This window comes from Globicephala melas, chromosome 1, assembly GCF_963455315.2.
Source record: "Globicephala melas chromosome 1, mGloMel1.2, whole genome shotgun sequence".
NCBI lineage: Eukaryota > Metazoa > Chordata > Mammalia > Artiodactyla > Delphinidae > Globicephala > Globicephala melas.
The window spans coordinates 69,189,042-69,211,712 of record NC_083314.1 but is presented as its reverse complement, the minus strand read 5'-3'; the positions used below and the strand labels follow the sequence as shown (position 1 = coordinate 69,211,712).

The window sequence follows — 22,671 nt, the reverse complement described above, 5'->3', positions numbered from 1 at the left end:
AAGTTTCCCGTTTTTTGGTTATCATAGCCAAGTCCAGTTTAATCTATATTGTTTGTTTCACCCACTAGGCAGTAAATGTCAGTAGGGATGGTCACCAATATATTCCCAGTGATTACCTAACACATAGTAGTGTTCATAAATATTTTCTGAATGAATACATGAACCATTATATCAATCACTGGGACCAAGTTGGTATGATTTTATAATCTTAATTTTCTAGTCTCCAAGAGCAGAGTGTTTTTTTTTTTTTTCCTTTTTTTTTACTCTTTTACCTTCAAAGTTATCTTGAGATCATCTTTTCCTGGAGTTACCTGAGTTTTTGAGATAAAGTTGAGAAAAGAGTGAAAGATGTTAGAGTGATTTTTTCCACTGCCCTTGCCCCTGCTGGTGGCTGTTCTAGGGTCCATCCTTCCTTAGGGACATCCTTGCTAAAGGAACTAAATAGGTCAACTAAAAAGTCACTGCAGGGCTTCCCTGGTGGCGCAGTGGTTGAGAGTCCACCTACTGATTCAGAGAACACGGGTTCGTGCCCTGGTCCGGGAAGATCCCACATGCCACCGAGTGTCTGTACCCGTGAGCCGTGGCCGCTGAGCCTGCGCGTCCGGAGCCTGTGCTCCGCAATGGGAGAGGCCACAACAGTGAGAGGCCCGCGTACCGCAAAAAAAAAAGTCACCGCAAAGCCTGCTGTAGTTCTGCCTTTTGCCCATTTAAAGACTGCAAATCCAGGAAAGTTTTTCAGAAGAGCATTGCACATCTCTGCAGCCTACTCAACATCTTACTTGTCTAACACATCCACCCAATCATGTCAAAACCTCTGAGTTTGAAAGAGATCAGTTCTGTGTTGTACTGAATACTTCTGCTATAGCTTGATGTCCACAGGCTCTGATTTGTACTAGAAATGGTGTAGACTTACAGAGTACAGTCTGGATTCAGGGCAAAGGAAGGGGCTCCTGCTGGAGCCCTTCTATTTCCTTACACGCAAACTTTATCCACTTAGCTCTTCAATTGGAACAAGATGAGGATTTGTTTGTTTTGCGATTAAGTGCTAAGTGAAACCTTTTAGAAGTGTAGACTTTGGGGACCAATGTTTCCTACCAGGTCTCTGCCCCCTCCAACCTTTCTGCTAAATGTTGCTAACCCACATGCCTGCTGAGAGATCAGACCCCCATAAGGTCTATTTGGAATCAGTGGCCTAATTTTTTTGAACTTCAAACTGATAATATAATAACAGCAACATGAGTTTTTGTTTGTAGAAAAGTGTTTGGGGAGCCTGGGAGCATATCCATGATAAAACTGCATCATTCACTAATTAATACCTGTCCCAATTCGAGTCCCAGCTGAGAACTGGTATATTTAGTCCAGAGAGAATTCATTTAACCAAAATTTGATCATTTATTCCAGAATCCATTCAGAGTGACCCCACAGTCTTAGAGATGTGTAAAGCTGTTTAACACTCATCGATAGTTAAGACATTTTCTCTCTGAAATATGAAGTTAATGCCTCGTTATTGGGGGAAAACTTTACAAAAAGCACTACCAAATGACGTCATCTGTGGCAGGAGGGTATTGAGAGAAGTGCTAGGTGTGGGGAGAACACCCAGATCTTCACTGCCATTCTACTGCTAGCTGTGTGACCTTGGGTAGGTCTCACTCTTTTTTTTTCGTTTGTCTTTGTTTTTGTAAAAATGGTTGGTCCACTAAGTGATCTTTGGTTCTAACAATCTAAAGTTTTCTGGAAGGCTTAACACAACATAAAGCAGTATTATATTTGCATAGCAGAATGGAAGCGGGGTTTCCACTGTGCTGGACTTCTGATTGGTCCATATTTGTGGAGTTCACTGTGTTTTAAAAATTCCTTTTCCTCCTTTGTCTCTCTTGTTCTCTCTTTCTCATTTTTCCACATTCGCACAGAGGACGCCTGCTTGTCTGGACCTCTTGCTTGTTCCATTCTGCTTCTTTCCAGGGGTCTGCAGGGTGGAGAAATCAGACACCAGGACTTGGGAATTAGGAGCACTAAAATAAAAGTGAGACCTCACAGCCTGCTTCCATCTGAAGCTATTCATGGTAGTGGGAATTGGGAAGAAGTGCTACTTGACCTCCCAACATCCACAGCATTGAATTTGGGAGCCAAACTTACTGGTTCATTGTGCACTATCCCTCAGAACTCCAAGGGTGTGGGTGTCTCTGATTTTAAAGAGAAATGAGACATTTCTGAGTTCCCTGGCCTAGGACCATGTTAATTCTACCCACTCTCACCTTGATTTTTTTTTTTTTTTTTTTGGCCATGCCGTGCAGCATGTAGGATCTTAGTTCCCCGACCAGGGGACCAGGGATCAAACCCGTGCCCCCTGCATTGGGAGTATGGAGTCTGGACCACTGGACCACCAGGGAAGTCCTCACCCTGATTTTTAAAAGTGAGTAATAGATATAGGTAGTCAGCCTGACTTAAATCAAACTATCAAACTCGGGTTCAACCTCCAGGGTTCTCCTCAACATGCCTTTAAAAACTAAACAAGGAAGAAAACATAATCAATCTTCTCCCCCTTTCCTGGATGGTCTTAAGCCTTCAACCCTAAGTATGTCATCCATGGATAAACATTGGGACCCAAGGAAGGAGGGAAAAAAGTACACAGACCCGATCGGCCTTGAGTGCAGCTGCTGGAAACATGGGCATTTGGAGGAGCAGGTGGCATTCTGGGCTGGGCAGGTGTATTTCTCTGAGCGCATCAGCCCGGAGAGTTCCATCTTTCATTTAAATCGACCTTCCACGGAAGAGTTCCACTCTTCCAGCCTCCTCACCCCACGCATGCTCGTCCCATCACCTGCTCCCTACCTAGAGCGTGAGCTAGCGCTTATGTTTCCCTTCCTTCCATTGAGAAGATTTGCCACAGAAATCATTTGAGCAGTTGGTACCACATGTGGCAGAATCTGTCCCTGTTTTTCTGCACAGTTGGGGTTTAAACTTTTTTGGGGGAGGGGGGCTCATGCCCGGAGCTCATTTCCCTCCCTCACAGAGGAATATTTTTGTCAGGGAGAAGCAAACAACCACTTAAATGGTCAACCAGATTCCAGCTTGTATTAATTCTATCGTTCAGAGGTTGAGGGTTTTTTCTTTGGCTTAAATATAGCATCATGAATGCACAGCTGCAGAGACTGAGCCAAACAGCTCAGCCGGCTGTACGCAGTGCCATCAACAGAAAAGCGTTTTTCTTTTCTCCTGCCTGAGGTGTTATCACCAGGAGCCATGTGGATGCTCTCTGGGCCAACCAGCCATCTCTCCAGCACATCCACAAAAGCAGCCGCAGTGGGTGGTGGGCTCTGCCTCGTGGAAGGCCTCCCAGGGGGAGGCTGGGATGGGGAAGGAGAGAGGAAAGGGAGATACAGGGAAGTCTATTCTGCTGATCACCTGACAGTAATTCTGAGAAATGAGATACTACGTTCCTGGGCCGGGGCTGTGATCAGAACATTGTACCTGAGATAGACATTGTTTCCACATTCTAATAAGAACTGTGGATAATGTATTTACGTCATTGACACCACTCTGTCTGGGAACAAGTTTCCAGCTGCCTCTGCTGTTCCCTTGAACTCCATAAGGAGGTGGGGGACCAAGATCTGTGTCATAGACACTGCAAAATTATTATAGACATGATGAAATAATTTGAAAAACAATGCCAGGAAGTATACAGTTGTATCATGCCCATACTTGAAATTGTCCGTGGTTCCCTGTTGTATAAAGAATGAATTTCCAATCTCATCACACGAGGATCTTCAGCAAGACCCCAGGCTTTCTTTGTAGTCTTATCTTCTACCTCTGTGACCTGGATGCTGTCCTCTGTCCACACGAAATTACCTACCACTCCCCAAACAAGGCAAACCCTCGAATGCTTCTTTGTGTTTGCATGTGCTTCTTCCTCCACTAAGAATGCAGAAATCTTTCTCCTCCACTTGGTAGACGCCCACTGATCCTTCCCGTCAGGGCTGCGTTGTGTCTCCTCTTGTCCGGCCCTTGTTGATTTCCCCTGACAGCTAGCATCTTGCTCTCTGAGCCCCCTGTACTTTGCATCTCTTGATTTCCCAGCACTCAGCACATCTCCACCTCAGCATTCTGCTGGTTTCTCTTCTAGGAGACTGTTAACTCTGCAGGGATCAAGGACCACCTTTGGGAATTCCCAGCATCTGGATCAGTGCTTGGTACGCAATAGGTACTCCATGAATGTTTGTTAAGTTATTTGAAAAATATTTTAAAATAAAAAAATGTACACATGCTCAGTGGAAAAAATTTAAACACAGAAGGTACAAAAGAAAAAGGGAAAAGTTCCTTGTCATTCTCGTCCATTCACGCATTCATATATAGATACACACACACACACACACACACACACTTATTTTGTTGTCGTGCTTGTTTTTAAGATACTGGTACAGAAAATGCACAGGAATGTTGCATGTTCAGGAAAATGTTCAGGGATGTTGTCTGGTAGTATTTCGGGTGCAGTGTGGACTGGAGGGGAAGAAAATAGAAAGAGGGAGAGAACAGAGATAGGGCAACTGGTGTTACTCAGTGGTGATGGGGAAGGGAAGGAGGAGGTAGTTAATTTTTGTTGGACACCATCTCTGTTCCCCACACTAGACACCTTACCCTCCTTATGTCACTTACTCCTTCCATGTATTTGTTTTAACTTTATTTTTTTAATTTTTATTTATTTATTTTATTGGAGTATAGTTGATTTACAATGTTGTGTTAGTTTCTGCTGTACAGCAAAGTGAATCAGTTATACATATACAGAGATCCACTCTTTTATAAAATATCCTTCCCATTTAGGTCACCACAGAGCACTGAGTAGAGTTCCCTGTGCTATACAGTAGGATCTCATTAGTTACCTATTTTATACATAGGAGTGTATATATGTCAATCCCAATCTCCCAATTCATCCCACACCCCCCTCCCCCTTTGGCAACCATACATTTGTTCTCTACATCTGTGACTCTATTTCTGCTTTGCAAATAAGTTCATCTGTACCATTTTTCTAGATTCCACATATAAGCGATATGATACGATATTTGCTTTTCTTTTTCTGACTTACTTCACTCTGTATGACAATCTCTAGGTCCATCCACGTCTCTGCAAATGGCATTATTTCGTTCTCAGCCAGGTCTTTTTTTGTGTGTGCGGTACGCGGGCCTCTCACTGTTGTAGCCTCTCCCGTTGCGGAGCACAGGCTCCGGACGCGCAGGCTCAGCGGCCATGGCTCACGGGCCCAGCCGCTCCGCGGCACGTGAGATCTTCCCGGACCGGGGCACGAACCCGTGTGCCCTGCATTGGCAGGCGGACTCTCAACCACTGCGCCACCAGGGAAGCCCTCAGCCAGGTCTTAAGATGAAGATGCAGAGGAGGCTCAGAGTACCATGCATATGGCCTGAAGTCCACAGTTTTGAATGTGAACCCACATCTGTTTAGCTTGGGAACGTTTGGCCTTCTCACTGCACTTCACTGCTCCCCAGCCTGGCGAGGGGATCCGTGGGAAGTGGCTGAAGAGGAGAAGGGAGAGATGAGGGAGATGCTGTGGAGGACGGATCCCGGGGAGAGGGGGACACTGAATGTGAATAGGACTCATAAAAGCAGGATTTAGAGTGGCTTCAAGGGCTCATGAAGGGACCCACGGGGGACTCTTTGACTTTTGAAAGCAATGATTTCTGGATGGAGCCTTACTGAAAGAGGAAAGATCGAATTCCCTAAGCTATATCTAACATGTCCCTGTGCCCCTTCCCACCCACGCCCCATTGTACTGCATTTTCCTCTTTTTGAGGTTCTCTATGAAAAATCCCCATTTCTATTGCCACACACTGAAACTGAACATTCGCTCTAACAACAGGCCCTTTGGAACTGTGTCAAAATGTCTCCTTTCAGTGACTGGAGTTATGTCAGTCATCTGAGAAAAAGTATGAGAGTGATAGGGTCATGGACACTCGCTGAGAAGGAGGAAATACTTGGGACTTCCCTCCCCCGTCCCTGAATCTAGACCCCATCTCAAGAACAGCCAGAGCAGAGGGTCATCTCCAGCACTGCGTTCCCCTGAACTTCTTTGTTCCACTTCCCTTGCATCTAGCACTCACGCCTCTAGAGGGCACTGTTTGCCTTGAAATGAAGTTGCTCAAGTTTCCATCACCTTTCCCTCTGGGGTCTATTGTTTTTGCTATACGTACTCCGTTTCCTTCAAGAAGGGTTTTCTTCCCTTTTGTGCCTGTGTATTTGTGTAAGCGCCCGTTTCTCCTTTAGAAGTGAATTTAGCACGTATGAACATGGCAGATAATTACTCGGACCAAAGCCTGTCATTGTCTAGGCAGGTCTTTTGAAAGCTTTCTTCCCCCCATATATTCTTCCAGTGCCCCTCCGTCTGACCCGCAGCGCACCTCCCCCAACCCCAATTATTTCAGCCTGGGGGTCACCGTCACAGCTCTGCCAATGCATCTCAATCCTGCCTCACAGCTGCCTGGGCCGGTTCAGCCAGGGCTCCCCACTCAGGGCAACTGAGCCTTGATTTATTACCTCGCTTTACACTGGTCCTGGTCTCTCCGCCGGCGAGACTGCTGATCATGCTACAATTTCAAATTGGTTCTGCACTGCAAACCAATGCCTGGGAGCGGCGACAATTTGGCCCTCAAACCCATTTCAACTGTGACCTCCCTCACTCAGGGGTGGACCTCTGCTCTGTGGACATGAAGGGCACCTGGCTGCCCCCTTTATGTTGAGAAGGTGGCTGGATAAATATTGCTTCTGTTTGCCTCTGCCTGAAATGCAGACACACACACACACACACACACACACACACACACACACAGGGTCTCAGCTATTATGTCTGTGTGATGCACAGACACTTCAAGAGTTCTGAGCAGGGCTGAGTGCCAGGCTGGCTTGGGCTTCCCTATTCTTTCTTCATTCTGTCCCAAGGGCCGGACAGTTTCACGTTTCATGCTGCACACATGAGGGATAGATGCATGTCTCAGGAGTGGAAATTAATGTCAGTGAACCTTGGGAAGGGAGAGACCCAGGACTGGAGAGCTGGATGGATAGAAGTTTCTGGGTAGGAGGATTGAGTGTTCCTTGGAGGCAGAGGGCATCTGTAGATGGCTTTAGGAGGGGCTGGGGATGACCTTACCTGGTGTAAAACCAACCAACAAAGATCTCTTCATTGTAATTCAGTGGATGGAGACACATTCATTGGGTCATTACCGCACAGCTGTATTATTTTTCATGAACAGGTCATTTAGAATTGTTCATTTGAAAATGTTTGTAAAGTTTCTTGCTTGTTTGCGGAGGGTTCTCTCACCAGCATATCCCTAGAGTATGTGTCCCCCCTCCCCCCTGCCCCAGCAAGTACTTGATCACGATGCACGTGTGTGAAGTGAAGCAGGTAATGGGGCTGAGCCATACTGAATGCATATGGGGTCAAATGAAGTAACACATGTGGACATGATCTGAAAATTATAAATCCCTGATATTGCCATTAAAATCCAGAAGCTGATTTATTTTGGGTCAGGGCGGTAGACACACATCTTTGCCCAACTCTGAGTCTGTTCCATCAGTACATATTTGTGGAGTGTGGCAGAGAGATCAGGGAATGCTTTAGTGCCCCATTTTCCTATCCATGGCCACTACATTGTCTAGAGCCCAGCATGGTGACCATCACGTAAGAGGCTGTCAGAGTTTGCTGAGTGCATATACTCTCAGAAACCTTCTTCTCCTCCCTCTCTTAGACATATCATAGTAAATGGAGTCTCCTTTTCCCTCTAATCTCCACTATGACATCAGGAAATAATAACTAAGCAAAATGGTTTCATCCAGCCATTACACATTCTCTCTCTCTCTCTGTGTGTGTGTATGTGTGTGTGTGTGTGTGTGTGTGTGTAGATAAGGCAGAAATATTCTCTGGCCTTAAGCCAACCTCTATCTTGGATTTGTGCTGTGTCTTCAGCAACACTTAAATGCGTTTCCATCTATAGAAAGAACAGAGATCACATCTCTTGAATTTTTTTTTATTAACCAGACTTGAATTTGAAGAAGGACATTGAATAATTAATACCTCATATCAGGAAGAGCTAGATTTAGTCTCAGATCTTTCCCTAGAAAGTCTGTCTCTCTTGATCCTTATAACAATGAAAAAAACAAAAACAAAACAAAAAATGTTGCAGGCAATGGAGGGCGATATAGGTTCCACAGAAGACAGTCAGATTACATTCCCTAAATTTTCTCATTTAAATGCTGATACTTATGCTATCACATCTGTCTGGGACACCATTACCTCATTCTTTGTTAAGAGAAATCCTTTTATATGTCACCTATTCCAAGAATCCAGACTTTACATCTTTTCTTCTCACTAAACTCTTGCTTTTGGTTTGTGCCTCTGTTACGAAGTTTATCATATACTGTCTAGGTTTGCAGTGTTTTAGGCACATACCGTACGTCCCCTGGTAGATTGTAATTTTCTTTGGGGTAATAAACATATTTCCCCAAATAGAAAATACGTTGTTCATCTTTCTATCCTCATTTTTGTACCTCACACACTGGAACTGCTCAACTAAACCCTGTTGAATAAATAAATTAGTGAAAGGGTAGAGATGCAAGATCAGGTTATGAATGACCACAGACAGCCTTCTTCCTGAGCTCATCAGTAAATTTAGATAGAATGCTTAGCTGAGCACCAGGCAGAATGGAACCTGAGTATTACCTTCAGCTGCTCAATGCTCAGTGTAAGAGATGAACTTGCCATGCTCCTTTTTTTTTTTTTTTAACATCTTTATTGGAGTATAATTGCTTTACAATGGTGTGTTAGTTTCTGCTTCATAACAAAGTGAATCAGTTATACATACACATATGTTCCCATATCTCTTCCCTCTTGCGTCTCCCTCGCTCCCTCCCTCCCTATCCCACCCCTCTAGGTGGTCACAAAGCACCGAGCTGATCTCCCTGTGCTATGCGGCTGTTTCCCACTAGCTATCTGTTTTACGTTTGGTAGTGTATATACGTCCATGCCACTCTCTCACTTTGTCACAGCTTACCCTTCCCGCTCCCCATATCCTCAAGTCCATTCTCTAGTAGTTCTGTGTCTTTATTCCCGTCTTACCCCTAGGTTCTTCATGACGATTTTTTTTTTTTTAGATTCCATATATATGTAGCATACAGTATTTATTTTTCTCTATCTGACTTACTTCACTCTGTATGACAGAGTCTAGGTCCATCCACCTCACTACAAATAATTTCATTTCCTTTTGTGGCTGCCATGCTCCTTTCTAAGGCTAAAGTCTCCACTTGTGAATTGTATTCTAACCCTCCTTGTTAAGAAAATCGCTCCAGCAATTCTCTCTTTTCTCTCCTGCATCATCAGAATTATCCCTCTTTATCAGATGATTCCCATTCACATATAAACATGCTCTAATTTTCACCATATTTTTTAAAAAGAAAAAAACAAAAGTCCTCTTGACCTTACATCCTTCTGCGGTCACTCTCTCATATCTCCATTGCCCATTACAATAAAACTTCTTGGAATTCTTGTCCTTACTTCCTATCATCAGTATCCTATGTTCCTTTTGCATGTGCTCTGGTAAGCCTTTTGCCTCCACTTCTTTACCAAAGTGTTCTTGCTAAGGTCACCCATGACTTCCCTGATGTGAAGCCCAGTGGTTCATTCCTGGTCCTGGTCTATCTTTCCTATCAGCAGCATTTAATATCCATGATTCCTCTCCTCTCACCTGGCTTCCAGAGTGCTGCACTCTCCTAGTTTACTTCCTAATTCACCGGCAGTTCCTTGTCCTGCCCTTTTGCTGGTTCTTCCTCACGGTCCTGCAACTCTAGAGTAACTGTGACATGATGCTCAAACCTCTTCTCTTTTCTATCTCTGTTCACTTCCTACATGAAGTCCTCCAGTCTCATGACTTTAAATATAATCTATATACTATGGGCTACCAAATAGACACCTCTAATATGGACCTCTTCCTTGGGTCTAGCTGCCCATTCAGCATTTAATCTTGGACATCCACAGGGCATCCTAAACTCAACATGCCTCAGTTCTCAACCCTGACCTGATCGTCCCTTCACACTTGTTTCCTCCCCTCCCCACAAGTGATTCTCCTCAACTTAGTAATGGTAATTTTATTCTTACATTTTCTCAGATAAAACCCTTAGTGTCATCGTTGAGGCTCTTCCTTTCATATTCCATAACCAATTAATCCTCCAATCCTACCAGCTCTACCTTCAACCTACACCCTGATTTCCACCATTGCTCACCTTTATCTCTACATTTCTGGTTTAAGGTGGCCATCATCTATGGCGTCACCTCACTGCCTTCACTCTTCTCCCCCACCCTCTGTACTCTAGTCTCAAGCAAGCCACCAGGAGAATCCTTTTATTTTTATTTTCATAGTTTAATTTTTATTTTTTATATAGCAAAATTAAGCTATGAGATGAATGTACAAAATTAAGCAGTATATTAACCCTTAACTGATAGTGAAAATCGTGAGTCAAGATTCTAGTTCCTAGATAATAACACTGTAATAGCTCTATAACATTAACACCTGGCTATTATCAGGTTACAATTTTCTTTTTTTTTTTTTTCTTTTTTTTGCTTTCCCTCTAGGAGAATCCTTTTAAAAGCACAAATAAGATCATATAACTACCCTGGCTATGGCTTTCCGTCTCAGAATAAAAGCTAAAGTTCTTATAATAGCCTACCAAATGGTAAGCCACACTGACCTTTTTATGGTTCCTCCAGAGGGTCAGCACAGCCCTGCCTCAGGGCTTTTGTCCTTGCTGCTCCCTCTGCATGGAATGTTTCTCCACTGAGTTTCCCTGTGGTTCACACTTTCACTTCTGTCAAGTCTCTTTTCAAAAGTCGTCTTATCAAGGACACTATTTCTAACCAATCTATTGAAAAACATTTCTTACTCCTCTTTCCCTTTTCCTTTCTCTCCACTAACATATATCACCATCTGACATGCTATACATATATATATATATTTTTTTCTTTTAAACGTCTATCTTTGTCTCTCTTTTTTTAAAGTATATTTATTTATTTATTTTGGCTGTGTTGGGCCTTCGTTGCTGCACGTGGGCTTTCTCTGGTTGCAGCGAACGAGGGTTACTCTTTGTTGCAGTGCTTAGGCTTCCCATTGCGGTGGCTTCTCTTGTTGCGGATCACGGGCTCTAGGCACGCGGGCTTCAGGAGTTGCAGCATGCAGGATCAGTAGTTGTGGCATATGAGCTTAGTTGCTCCATGCCATGTGGGATCTTCCCAGACGAGGGCTTGAATCTGTGTCCCCTGCATTGGCAGGAAGATTCTTTTTGTTTGTTTGTTTAACATCTTTATTGGAGTATAATTGCTTTACAATGGTGTGTTAGTTTCTGCTTTATAACCAAGTGAATCAGCTATACATATACATATATCCCCCTATCTCCTCCCTCTTGCATCTCCCTCCCACCCTCCCTATCCCACCCCTCTAGGTGATCATAAAGCACCGAGCTGACCTCCCTGTGCTATGCGGCTGCTTCCCACTAGCTATCTATTTTACATCTGGTAGTGTATGTATGTACATGCCACTCTCTCACTTCGTCCCGGCTTACCCTTTCCCCTCCCCATGTCCTCAAGTCCATTCTCTACGTGGCAGGCAGATTCTTAACCACTGCGCCACCAGGGAAGCTCCATGCTACATATTTTATGTAGTCAATATTTCCTGTCTGTTTGCTCATCACTAGATACTAAATCTCATAAGAGTGAAATTGTTGTCTGCTTTTTTTTCACTGCTGAATCCTTTCCTAGAATCAGTGTCTGCCACAAAGACGGTGCTCAATAAATATTTGCTGTTCTTCTGTAAGCAAAGCAATAATATTAACCAACGGCTGCAATCTCTAAGACTCGTGTTTTTCTCTAGGGCTGTGAGTGGCCATGCTAGTGAAGGGAGGGTGATCTTGAAAAGTTGACAATGGGTTATGAGAGAGGAATTAAGGGCAATTACAAAAAAGAATCAGCAGTTTCTAAAGTAATATAAAGTACTATAGAGTATATATAAAGAATATGAAGGAATACAAAGTAATATAAAGAATTCTTTTTTCAAGGCTTGGTATCTCACTTTTTCCTTGTCTGCTCTTCTCTCAATACTGTGCCCAATACTGGGGCCCATCTTCAATCTCCAAATGATACAATTTAGCCAGTGTATGGGATTTGGGAACTAGTGGGAGCAATTTGTTTTCTTAAGATGATTAACACACGCAGACATTAGAGCGAATGTTACTCATTTGTACGTTATTTATTTTAAATTTTGAGGGCTTGTGGGGTATCTTGCTTGGCACTCTGGTTAGCAGTGTGATGGACAGAGACAATACAGACCCTGCTGTCTGTATCTTTCTCGCTGTCAGCTAATCCCCATGAGGAAGTAGTGGAAGGGGGGCAGGTCCAAGGTCTGTGGGCATTTGGGTGTGTGAGACAAGAAAATGAGGGTGGGAAGGAGAACAATGCTCATAGGAGCGAAGCAGAATCCTGAAATCCCTTACCTTTCAAGGCCTTGGGGTTTTGCCAAAATGTAGGTTTTGCGGGGAAATAGGCAGCTCTAAACCTAGAAAGACATGTTGTTGAAATTAGAGAAAAAAGACAAACTTATGAGGAAAGCTACTGGATGGAAGGCTGGAATGGTTTCCGTGGGGAGTGGTGAGCCCCCGTGTGTGCCCACATCCATGCTGGCCTTCATTTATCAGAGTAGTACGCACATGGCCACATGGCCAGAGTGTTCTAACAAACTGCACCAGATGTTACTAATAAAGGAGGGCCCTCCTCTATACATACCAGCATTGGCACAATATTTTCTATGTTCCCAGCTCTTGTGGAGGCGTTGTTGACAGTTTGATGGCCTGAGGACTCACTGTGGGTTTGACTGTGTTTCAATCATGGAAACCCCAAACTGAAAGGTAGGCAGAACATTAATAAGAGTTAACTATCTGTCTGGACTGAATAATATAATATGGGTGCCTCAGGTAGGACATCCCAAGAAAAATCATTTTGCATAAGAAAAGTCCCAGAGGCAGAGGTATAAAGCTTCCTGTCTTATTTCAGGTTCAGAATATATGAGATGTAGATCATACATTCTCTAGTGCAGATTAACTATGAGGGAGGGAAGTCAGGGAGGGTGGGGGGAAAGTCAATGATAAAACCAACGTGGACTAGGCCATCTCCAAGAACACTTGGCACTTGTACATATTAACTGTCATTGCAGTAATAATGATGAAATAACAGTAGCCATTCATTTAGTGACTATGTTTTGCTGAGTGCCCTCTCTCTCGTACACTATATATATATGTGTGTATATATATATATATATATATATGTATATGCATATGTATATAATGTACCCATAAATACATATTGACAATTTTTCCTCTTGGAAAAATATGTGACAGATATTAGAAGCCCCTCCATTTGCCTTACAACGTTCATTTCTGGGACTTCCCTGGTAGTTCAGTGGTTAAGAATCTGCCTGCCAATGCAGAGGACAGGGGTTTGATCCCTGGACCAGGAAGATCCCACATGCTGTGGAGCAACGAAGCCCATGCGCCACAACTACTGAGCCTGCACGCTAGAGCCCATGAACCATAACTACTGAGCCCACGTGCCACTACTACTGAAGCCCGCGAGCCTAGAGCCTGGGCTCTGAAACAAGAGAAGCCACTGCAATGAGAGGCCCATGCACTGCAACGAAGAGTAGCCCCTGCTCGCCACAACTAGGGAAAGCCCGCATGCAGCAATGAAGACCCAATGCAGCCAAGAAAAACAAAAAAACAAAAAACAAATTCATTGCTTTCTCTCGGTTTTCCTTCCCTCTTTTTCCCTACCCCAAAATCCTCTTCAGATTTTGATCACCCTCCTTTCCCATCCCTACCACGTTGCAGCCTCATTCCGGCTGAGCGCCCTGTGGTCAGAACTATGGCGTCATCATGTCTCACATCAACCACAAGGGTGACAATAGCGAGTTTAAACCTTTAGATCCTTCTGTCCTCTGTAGGACTGAGCTTGGGACTTGCAAGTCCTCAGCATGGAGTAGTTGTAAAACCAAAACCAAAAGCCAAGAACAAAACTTTCTTCTGCTAATATTACTATCTCTGAGGGTATAACTTGCTACCAGAGGTAAGAGGGGAAAAGGAGTGAGGGGGCTAATAGGTCTTGCTTGGAGCACATTATTTTCTTTATTTTATACATGAGAAAGCACATTTCAGAATAGTTAAATTGGGGACTCGTAAGTGGGGGAAATGTGTTTTGAATTTAGAGCTCTTGGATTAAAAGTTCAGAGATCATATGCCATGTACTTTCTCTTGGCCTCTATTTCCATTTTTCGTCTCAGAGGTCTTTCAAAATTCTGTGTGAATGAACCAGTCTCACCCTTCTACTACCACTGTCTCTGCAGGTCCCAGATGCTTAAGTTGTTGCTAAATGGATGTGGGGTGGGGGAGAAAAGGCAGCTCTGTGTGGGGTGAGGGGAACCACATAGAGCACAGGGAGACACAAGACTATCTATAACGTAGCGGGAAGAAAAACAAGACCTATAAACTGAGAAGGTGATTGCATCAGCTCTTTATAGCTAGAGCTAGGTTAGGTTTTCCCAGCAGAGACCTTAGGTTCCATTTCATGATTCCTGGCACCGCCCCAGCAAAGCATGTGGTTAAGCCACCAGCTGGAGAAGACAGCAGACCTTGTCTCAGGCAATGGGCTGTCCTATGGGACCTGGGCTGTGCCCTCCTCTTCTTTGCTCCTGGGAGACCGGGTGGCTGTCCCTACAGTAATGATCTTCTCACACCCACATCCCCTCCTTTCCAACTCATCCTTCCTTCCCTTCATCTGCCTCCAAAATCCCCCTGCCCTGGCGTGGGAATTAATAAAAGACCCCAAACTTCTGGGCAAAGATACCTCACTCCACTCTTCTACTCTTCTACTGCTTCGCCACTAACATTCCATGGTTGTGAGCAGAAGGGAACCGTCTGCACCTCACCACTCTATGGAATGAGGATTGGAGGCCAATTTGGAGAGGATGTTGGAGCCCACAGGGAAAATATCCATAAGCCTCAGGGCAATTGTGCATCAATTGTGTTCTTTCCATTGGGAACACATACAATTCTTTATCCTCGTTTGTGCTCGTTTTCCTCTTAAGTTGTCTACTAATGAATGGAATTGCCATGACAAGGATACAGAGTGCCTTTTATACTTCCAGGTCAGCTATTTGGACAACTAACAGCTGATGCAAAGGCACAACTTATCAGTTACTAGGCTGCCTCAAGTCTGTAAAGGAAAGATATGAAACGAAGACACAAAACCAACCGAGACCCTTGAGAATTGTCAGGAGACAGAGGAAGAGGAGGAACTGAGTGCTTAGAGTAGAAAATAAACTACGTCCTGAAGAACTCAAATGAAAAATCAGTATCCAGCTGGTGATGTGGATAACGTGCGGGCTGCTTTCGTATTCACAGCCTTTTATAGCAGAGTCCGTATTAACTTATATTTACAGTCTAAGATCTATTGTGCTGATCAGGGCAGTGGGTCAAAGGAAGAATCTTTAAAAGCCTGGAGGTTAAAATTCTTTCCCTCATAAAACACTAAATCAGAGAAAAGAAAGAGGGAAGAAAATAGAATTAGTACGGGAGGGCTGGAATAGTGCAAGGAAGTTTTGGGGGAAATTTAAGAGAAAAATTAGAGGGTGGGTAGCAGTAGCAGAATAAGTTGCCCTAGATAACAGCCCTGCTGGATGCAAAGAAGAGAAAAATGAGCGAAGAGAATCTTCAGGATGCTGGTCGAGAAGCACATAGTGGAATTGTCCCTTTGGGGCTTCTTTAAGAATCTTAAAACCATTGCTTTTCAAGGTCCTTTTATTATTATTATCATCATCATTGCTGTTGTTGTTATGTGACACTATGTGAAGGTTGGCATGAGGGAATCGACTTTATTTGGCTACCTACACTTAAAGAACTTCACGAGTGGTAGACGGCTCATATGATATTCAAAACCACAAATCCCTTTGGTTTCATTACCACGTGTCTAGTTTTCAGAAAAAAAATCAAACATATATATTTTAAACTTTTTGTTTCAAAGTGTTCTTTGTAAGTCTTCACAATAGTGATTTCATTAAGATAGTTACTTTATAAAGCATTGCAGATGTCATAATTGTTAACATAATTCACCAGACTCTAGTTAATGGGTACAGTTCACTGAGCTCATTTTATATGGGAAAGGAAATGCCCAAACTGAGTAAAGTAATCCCATCACAGCCTAGCAGAACAAAGGAGATGCTGTTTTCCAGACACTTCAATCAGGCAAAAAAAGAGATACAGAGTTTCTCTCCTCCAGCTGAAGTGCTCCATCAGTAGAAATATTCTGATAAATAAAAATGAGACAGTCAAGACCTAGTGACATTCAAGAGATTCCACATCTGGTAATGCAGTAATGCTTCACCTTCTTTAGCTCTGAAGTCGGAGGATTTTTGTTATTTAATTTTTAAGTATCAAACTTGTGTTTTTTTCAGCAGCAGCATCTTCACTCTGAAATAAGCTGTCTTCTTCACAATGTGATTTTTTACATCGTCAAGCTCAATTTTAATACTAGGCGCACACCACATGACCTTTCTGAAAAATGCTTTTCTTCACAAGCTATGAAGAAGTTCAAGGAGGCATGGTTAAGGCAGAACGGTGGTAGTAAATACTACACAATCATTGGTCGTATTGCAACCTTTGTTTCCAATTTAGTGATCCTGCTGCTGTGGAGTCAGATAGCGACAATGACAACTACATTAGGATTTATTTTTAAACTGGGATTTATAAGCAACCGAGCTTCCAGATTTTAACTCCTTGGCAGCAAGATCCAACTTCCTCATTCTCACACTGGCCCCTACTTGTCAAAGGGTTAAATAGCTAGCTAGCTAGTATGGTACTGTACCATACTGCCCTTCTGATTGCAGCATGTGGCAGAACTGAAAGGAAAGGAAGTTGTGTTACACATTGAAGGGATGGCGCAAAACACAAGAAGACACCAGGAGAAGATGAAAACGTCACGAGAGGGCTTCGGAGCCCTGTACGCATCCTTCATCACATCATCATGGTACTCGCCAGGCTGGCTTGAATCCCTCTCCAGGAACCACATTTTGCTTCTTTCTCCTCCTCTTGCTTCTGTTTGTCATTGCAAGGCACGGTCAACGAATTGGTCATCTTTTTCAAGTCATCAATTTCCAAAGAAAAACACACCTCTGTATCGAAGGATTCCTAAAACCTGCATGGTATAGTGGCATTTCATATTGTGTAATTTTATCTTTTAGTAACTTTTCAAAACAATTGAAGTCATCTCTTGAAAATGGGCTCAGAGCATGGATTCTTTAAGCTCTATTTATTAACACCAAATGTTTCTTTGGCTAATTTGAGGTCTGACTCTTCCTGTCATTTGTTTAGCCTAGCCCTGGTTTATCTTTTAATTGTTCTCTGGTGTTAGAGCTTTAGGTTCTTCTAAACTCTTTTTATTTTTTCCTGTTGCTGTCCTTTCTTTTTGATTTTTTTTCTCTTTTTTCTTTTCTGAAAAGTTTATTTCTGGTTTTATTTCTTTTTCTTTCCTTTCCCATCGTCACTGTCACCCCATTTATCCTTGAGAGCCATACACCTGCCTTCCCAGCTGTCCCCACCAGCGTACTGCCGGCCCCCACCATCCACATAGGACTCCATGTAAAGCATGTCTGCATCCAGACTGGAGGTTCCAACGTCCCCCTCCAACTCAGGATGCCAACTGCGAGCCCATGTTTTTACCTGTACTTCTGATGGACTGGCTATAAATCAGAGGTTCCCATGACCCCTTCCTTGGGTTCGATTAATTTGCTAGAGTGACTCACAGAACTCAGGAAACTTGTTTACTCACTAAATTACCAGTTTATTACAGAGGGTTTTTAGAGTGGCTTCATTATGTAGGCACAGTGGATGAAATCACTGGCCAGTGGTGATAGAACTTAATCTCCAGCCCCTCTCCCTTCCTCAGAGGTTGGGGTGTGAGTGGAGTGGATGGAATGGGCCTGAAAGTTCCAAACCTCTAATCACAAATTTTGCTCCACTGGTGACCAGGCTGCATCCTTAGGTGCAGTCCAAAAGTCACCTCATGAACATAACAAAAGACATCTTTAGCTCTCAACATTTACGAGACTGTAAGCGTTTTAGGAACTCTGTGCCAGAAATGAGGATGAAAACCAAATACATATTTCTTATTATAAGTCTATATCACAGGCTGAAACTGAAGAGGGTCTTGGCCAGCCGGGCCTCTTGGCACCTGTACCAATGGCAGGTCATGCTCAGGATCATTCATGTAGCAAAGTAGCTGGTAGAAAAGCAAGCAGGAAAGATAAGGCTGAACTATGCAATACATCTAATGTCACAGTGGGGTTTACATTTGGCAGAGTTCTAAGAGACATAAATCCCAAGGGAGAAGGAAGGAAGGTAGATGAAAGGATAGTCAGGAACAGAAGGGAGACTTGGGCAATAGAACATTCTGAGTGCCAGTACAGCAAGGCCTCTGGTTGAAGCAGAAACCCATCCCAGAGCCTGAAGATCCCTGGGTCCCTGGGAAAGAATAAGAATTTTTGATAAAGGACACCTGGTGATAAGATGAATGAGGGGGTGATTCATTTGAACTCCAATCAACAGGCATTTATTGAGTTCTTCCCTGTTTGAAGACCACACTTATAACAAAATGACATATATGTCACCCTTTGACACTTATAACAAAATGACATAACAAAATGACTCCTGTATGAGCCATGTTCTTAAAGAGGCTATAATATAGGAGGAGAACCAGAAACCCTACAAGAATTAAGTCAGACTACGATCAGTGTTGAAACAAAAGTGACACACATGACCAAGTACTAGGTGATAACAAAGAAATGTGTTATTTCTGAGGAAAGCACAGGCTTCTGGTTGACAGGTAAAGATCAAATGACCCTGCTTTCACAATAACCATTACTCTGGCAAAACCCATTTTGAAAGAAAGGTCAAGACTTAAGAAAAGGCAGTATTCACTGAACGTGGAAACAGATGTAATTCCTTCCCAATGGCTGCTACCCTTGCTGGTTGCCTCTGCCACACACACACACACACACACACACACACACACACACACACACACACGCAGCTCTCTTAGTCTATCATGCGGGTTTACAAAATCTGCCAGGCAGTTTTCTGAGTGCCTAGTATGTGGAGGCAGGTGATGGGAAGGATGAGCAGTGGAAGGAAGGCAAAGAATAAATGCCCCAGAGTCTGACCATGATCCAAAAGAAGCAGATGCCTGAGAGACAGAGACTAGGTCGAGGGGTCTAAGCTACAGAGGCAGCATTTGTGCTCTCGCTGACTGCGCACGCCTGTAAAATGTGCCATGACCACCCTTCTGGGTTTGGAGCTGAATGTCTTGTTTGAAAATGGGAAGAAGGGTGAAGAGAGGACTGATAATAGTCTGCTCTCCTACTTGGAAGATCTGTGGGTTCCTGAAGCTAAGAGGGAATTAAAAATGTAAATTAGACTACAGAGTCATTTATCTCAAGCTGTGAGGAGTGCAACTCTGGGCAAAAACATTGAGAAAGTATCCTCCACCGAAAAAGAAAGCCCCAGCCGATGCATCTTCAGTGCTAGCCTGAAAGAAGGAACAAACGAGATGGTCCTGTGTTTAAAGCCTTTACAAGGAGGTCTAGGCTTCCCGACAGCTGATGGGAGTGAGGTCCCGGTGGGAGGTGGGGCAGGCAGAAAACGACTGTAATCCTGACCCCCATTTAGAGGTGTTTAGACCAGTGATTGGTGGCTGTGACCAGAACCTCCCTGATAAGGAAGAGTGGTATCCCTGGGACTTGGGGCTCTGAATATGTATGGCCCAGGTTTCTTTTTGTGGCTGATATCTGGCTGTATATTTATTCTTCTAGATTACACATTCTGACGCTGAGGAACAAAGGGCTGGTAAGAGCTGCTCTCTGGTGTTTAATAATTTGAAGGAATTTACATTTCAATGCAGCCTTGTGCTACATTTCTCATACAACCTCTCCCCCTTCTCCCTACTTGCCTTTCCCTCCCCGTAATTTCTTCTGATGGAAAGAATGGACCACTCTCCCAGTCTGGGAGAGGAGGTGGGGAGAAGGGAAGAAGGAGAAAACCATGGAGACATCATTGGAGGGAAGAGATTTATTGATATTCCACTTAGAATTTATTCCCTCAGAATCCTATTTATTTTATTTATGTTTATCAATCATACATTACCCAGTACAATGAAATTGCCTAAAAACCCAGAAGGTTACTTGGTGTTCTTTGTGATTTGACAGTGGAAACAGAGGGAGAAAATGAGTAAGAAGTGAAGGTATGGGAGGGGGTGGGGACAGGACTGGGTAGCTCTGGAGAAAACATTTCCCAAGGAATAGCACATGTCTCTTCAGCTTGCTCTGTGACGGAGTGTGATCCAAATGGTCTCCTCTGTCCTTCCATCACTGGAAGCACTGTTCCGCCTCTCAGGAGAGGGGATTCAGTGTCAGGTAATTAACCATCAGCATTACAGAAAGTACTTCACCAGGCAGAAGTGTGAAAACACATTTACACCTCATGTAAATGGGATAGATTTTACCGTTTGAGTGAAGCCCGAGGAGTCATCGAGTGACAAAGATAAAGTCATACATGGTTAGGATTCCAAGATCCTAAGAGCTTACATTCTGCTTCTGCAATGAGTCACCCTCTCTCCCTTCATGTGGCTGTCCCAGAACATATAGTGACCTGTGGGCCACAGGGAGCTTTGGGTATAGCTCGGTGGACATGGCAGCCCAGCTAAGACCCTACACAGGTAAATTAAGGGTTTTGTTCTGCTCTTGTTAGTGTGGTTATTCAACAATCTTGAAGACACGCTTAATTTCCACTGTAAGGCACTGTTTCTGTCTTCAGGGTACTACTGATCTATGAGTACAGGGCGGTAATACAGGGTGATTATAGCAACAGAGGGGGCACGTCCAGGAGGCCACGGGAACCAGAAAGAGACCGTCCCAGACGCTTCATGGAGGAAGTAAAATGACAAAGGTCTAGAGAATGAAGAGAGGCTTGTTAAGCGGAGAGGACTGGCAAATGCAAGTGCACCGAGGGCTGAGGGTAGTTTTGCTTTGCACGCTGCATGGTTTGGTAGGTAGAAGAGAGTGGCTAGATGAGGTTATCTTAGGAGGACAGGTTTGTGAATGTATCACAAAAATAACTGGATTTTCTTTAGTAAATGATAAGATTTTATAAGAATGAAAAAAGTGGCAATCTATGGATGGGGTGGGTAGAAAAAAAGAATGGAGAAAAGGAAAAATGATCCCTATACTCCAGGATGAAAGTATGGAAATGGTTAATGGAAGCCCTCTTTTATTTTTTTGAATTTTATTTTATTTATTTTTTTATTCAGCAGGTTCTTACTGGTTATCCATTTTATACATATTAGTGTATATATGTCAATCCCAACTCCCCGTTCATCACACACACACACCCCGGCCACCCCACCACTCTTTAATCACAGGACGAGTAGGTCTAGGTTCCTCTCCACTGAAGGAGGAGGAGGGAAATAAGTGACTATAATTTTTCATACCCATGAAGATATTCTGTTCAATTATTGTTTTCTCTAACCAGAACCTTCTCCGTTAGGGGAAGGGCATCTGTGAACTTGAGGCAGAGCCTTGACGGTGCCCCGCTGTGGTGTTTAATGTCAGTTGCTATTAGAAAAGCAAAGCTTCAAACTGAACTGCCTCTCCTTCAGCTCCAGATTAACTCACCTAAATCCTCACCGTAGGAGAAGTGGTTCACGTTCTGAGGGTCCATCCCATCTCCTGGAAGTTATAGCCATGATTTCAACAAGCCTTGGGGTTCCATAAAAAGATGAGATTCCCAGGGTGTATGGGGACATGTCTGGAGCCAATGGACAAAGATGAGGGCCCTTTACTAAATGTTATTTGATGTCACAGAATTTTGACCTAAGCAATGGGGTTTTGGGTCTACATATTTTAACAATTATTGAGAGAGGAGTGTTAAAAATCTCTATTATAATTGTGAATTTGGCTCCCTCTCTTTTAAATCAGTTTTTGCAAAGGAGTGCAGAATGGGCTTCTAGTGAGTAGTTTATAGGAAAGGTTTAGGTGCTAGGGTTGAAAGATGTGAGCACACTAGTCTTTTCCTTCTAGACTTATGTTCTTATTTTAGATTCTGGAAAGTTCACAGGAAGTTCTTCATTTCAGATGAAGCTCCATCCCAAATTTTAGTTTACCTAATTATAGATCCCCTTAGTCAAGCAACGCTTGATTAGTAAGTTCCTCATTGGCTTAACAACATTAGCCTCTAGTTAGAAGTAAAACCAATTCATTTATTTAGCAAGTTAAGGGTAGGTGCGGTTGGCCCCTGTGAGTGCTAAACAATTGTTATAAGCCAAAAGATGAAACTGAAGTTTCCTGTTTTCCTGTTATACGTGAGTGTTTTTAATCTTTAAGAAAAAAGGCACATATATATGTATATATATATATAAATGCATAAAAGAAATATATTAATAATATGTATTTGACTTTCTTTAATTTTCTTTACTTATCTTTCTGTCTTCCTGGGGTTAAAATATCCTTACTACTGAGAAAACTGTTACTTCAC

At 43.2% G+C, this 22,671-nt stretch overlaps 1 pseudogene; it reads right to left on the bottom strand.

Annotated features, from left to right (window-relative positions):
* Positions 1-17,103: 17,103 nt before the first annotated feature.
* Positions 17,104-17,736, bottom strand: LOC115847520 (eukaryotic translation initiation factor 3 subunit J-like; annotated as a pseudogene).
* Positions 17,737-22,671: the final 4,935 nt, after the last annotated feature.